We start from the raw sequence: 3,251 nt of genomic DNA, 5'->3' as shown, positions 1-3,251 counted from the left end.
TCTCCTCGTTAATCAAGTTGAAAGGTTCTGTTTGAATCCCATCCGCAACAAAGTCCTTGTAATCCTGCCAAAAGATACCACCAATCACTGGCTATCACTTCCGTTGATCCAATTAGCAGAATATCCAACAATCTCCTCGGCTGAAAAAATTCTTGCCAATTCAGAAAAGAACTATTCCAAATTACGGATGTACTCGATTAATTTAACCAAGAATATGCACGGCACCACCACTATTAAGAAGCATCAACATACAAAGACAAAAGTTTCTACAATCAGTTGTTAAATTGCAACCAAAAACATGCATAGAAAGAATAAAAATGACAACAAAGATGGCAAAACAATTAACCACACATGTTGTTTATCCAAAAATGCTGAGAGCTTATGCTTCTGTGACACAACGAGCTTCCTGCGTCACATACACTAGATCAAGTTGGTGTCATGACATGATGACATAAATTGAAAAGCAGACAAGATCAAGAAGATCCAAAATTATTGATATATAATTATAGTAAATAATTGCACATCAAAAACTCTAGAGGAAGATAGATGAATCTCCATATCAGGAAACCAAAGAACATGACGCTACTAAGGACTGTTGCGTCACATGCATATCTGCTACTATTTTAAAACAATTATGTTAGAACAAGTATAAGAGAGAGGAAAAAGTACTACAGAACCGAAAATGAAAAGGGGGAAAACCTGGAATGCCATGCAGTGCCTAAATCACTACTTGGCAACCAAAGCGCCCCGCTATGCTTCATGACGTCACTTTCAAAACTATTATCCAAGGATAACGACACATACAAAGACTTCTCATCCCCAGATACATCTGATTTGCTGTTAAGTGCCTTATATTGTCTACTTGCTGCCATAAACGCATGCTTAGCAGCCTCATATAACGAAAAAAGAACTTGCATTGAAATCCCCAACTTATGATCCCTATTCCAAAAAACTGAGTTGCCATCAGCTGAGTGCAGCACACTTCATCTCTGGGTTCAATCAAGAGGAAAGAACAATATATTGACGATGGCATTACTACATATTCCGAAAACATAACTGAGAACCCTTCCAAAACTTTCAAAAACTTTCAGCATAAGAATACGGCATACTTGGACAGTTATCGAAATTCCAGATTCAGTAACAGTAATGAACGAACACTGAATCAACATTTTGAATTTGAACTAAAACTGAATGGACATTTTCCAAAAAAATATCAAATCCAAGTAAAACCAAGCTGTTACTTTTACATACGCATGGATCAACCCATTTGGGATCAAATATCTGTACTTTTCGACACCGAAATTACACTTTGTGAAGGTACACCAACCAAGCACGAATAAAACCTATATATACAAAACTCTATGGGGCATTTCATCAAAAACAAAGTCTGCGTCTTTACTGAAAACAGAGAAGCTAAACCTGCAATCACTGATTATCTACTAAAATACAAGTACGAATGACTTACATTTGGGGATCGGATTCCAAGATACGTTCGAATTGATTCAGAAGATCAACTGTGTCTGCTTCGGAACGACGCAGCTCCTCTCCTTCCATATTTTCTGTTTGTTTCCCGAGAAAATCCAAGGGAAAAGAAAACCCGAGGGAAAATGACAGCTTTATACGATGTTGGAACAAAATGGTAAATTAATTAAAAAAGGAACTACGGGGAAGTTTTTTATTCGTTGCTGCAATAAGTTGCAGGAAAAAGTAATGATGCTGGCCGTAGATGATTCAGTTTCGGGCCAATGTCACACTGACATGTATACACCCTTCTTCGATTTTCTTTTCTTGTATAAAATTTTGGAGCTGCTATTGCTTTTTTCTCTCTCTCTCTCCTCTGAGCATCAATCGCCTCTCATTTTCCCTCACCATAAAAACTGTACATGGTACTTTGTTTTTTCCTTTAGTATGTAGATGCTTTGCTTGATGTTCTCATTTTTGTTTGATACTTGGTTGGTTGTCTCAGAATCCAATTGTTTTCCTTATTTTGACTGTGCCTGCATTCTTATAACATTTCGTGGATTTTGCTGTTTTTCACTACGTTTTGATTCATCTACTTCTCATAGAATTTGTGAATTTTGGCTGTTATTGAAATCTTAAAACTTATATCTGTCTGCTTTATCACCATCTCTAGGTTGTCAGAGATAAGAGGACTGGAAAAACCAAGGGCTTTGGATTTGTTAGCTTTGCCAACCCATCTGACCTGGCCGGAGCACTAAAGGAAATGAATGGTGTGTAAAATATTAACTCGTATGGTGATTCTACTTTTCGGTGATAGTACTAAGAATCATAGAGGCTGTTGATATGTTTTTACTTGTATGATAATGGTTGTATATAATTAATCTGCAATAATTCCAGGTAAGTATGTGGGCAATCGGCCAATCAAACTACGCAAGAGTAACTGGAGGGAGAGGATAGACTATGACGCACTAGAAAGACAAAAGGTACCATTTCCATTTGTTTAGCGTAGTTTCAAATTTATGGCTTTCCAAAAGGTAATTTGTACTTACCAAGTGTTCCTGCTTTATTTCATTTGTGGCAGAACCACACTCACAAGAAACCAAAGCCTTCGAAGAAGAGTATATTGCACAAGTGAGCTAGAGACTCGTGGGCGACGTCGTGAATATGGAAATTGGGGCAGTGAAGCTTAATGATGATAATTTGAACGAATGATAGTATGCGACGTGCATTTTTTTCGTGTGTTATACGGGGATTAGTGGAGGATCCTTTTAAATACTAATTAAATAGGTTCGATCAAGTATATTGAAATGTGGTTTAGCGTGTTTGGGACATGGTTCGGTACAACAAATGCCTAATACAAGTGGTTGGATTCTTTATGTTTCAAGTTCAGCTTAAATTTGTCATTCAGTAATTGAAAATCAAGAATCGTGTTAACCAAACGCTTCTTGATTCAATTTCATGTCCTTACTTTCATATTCTAAGTGAGTTAACATGTCACGATGGTCGAACGGATAATGTCTCTTTCCTCTACTTGTTTTATGTTCACCACTTTCTCTCGTCCTCTTTTGGTTCATTCTCTCGCCCGTAAAAAACCAATTATATTAACGAAGCAGGCTAAAACAAACCGTGCTCATCCCTGTTTAATTTAGTTGAAGTTGTATAGAATCTACAACTTCGGTAAGATAGAACGTTTTGCTAGAAATCTTTTCTGCTTTTTTTCCTTGATACAAACGATATATTCTACACAAAAGAAATTCATCTTCAAATTAGCCATTTCCATTTAGTTCTTG

General features: G+C 36.8%; 1 long non-coding RNA gene across 2 annotated transcripts; it reads left to right on the top strand.

Annotated features, from left to right (window-relative positions):
* The first annotated feature begins 1,867 nt into the window (after positions 1–1,867).
* LOC137744735 (uncharacterized) lies at positions 1,868–2,886 on the top strand. Of its 2 annotated transcripts, XR_015954127.1 has the most exons (4): positions 1,868–1,886; positions 2,135–2,231; positions 2,359–2,444; positions 2,543–2,886. It is a non-coding gene; the product is annotated as an uncharacterized LOC137744735 (long non-coding RNA). The 2 variants fall into 2 exon arrangements; XR_015954126.1 differs by lacking the exon at positions 1,868–1,886 and having other exon boundaries at positions 1,970–2,231.
* Positions 2,887–3,251: the final 365 nt, after the last annotated feature.

Source organism: Pyrus communis, chromosome 12 (assembly GCF_041283825.1).
Source record: "Pyrus communis isolate YQ-2024b chromosome 12, ASM4128382v1, whole genome shotgun sequence".
Lineage (NCBI taxonomy): Eukaryota > Viridiplantae > Streptophyta > Magnoliopsida > Rosales > Rosaceae > Pyrus > Pyrus communis.
This window is presented reverse-complemented; position numbering and strand designations above follow the sequence as displayed.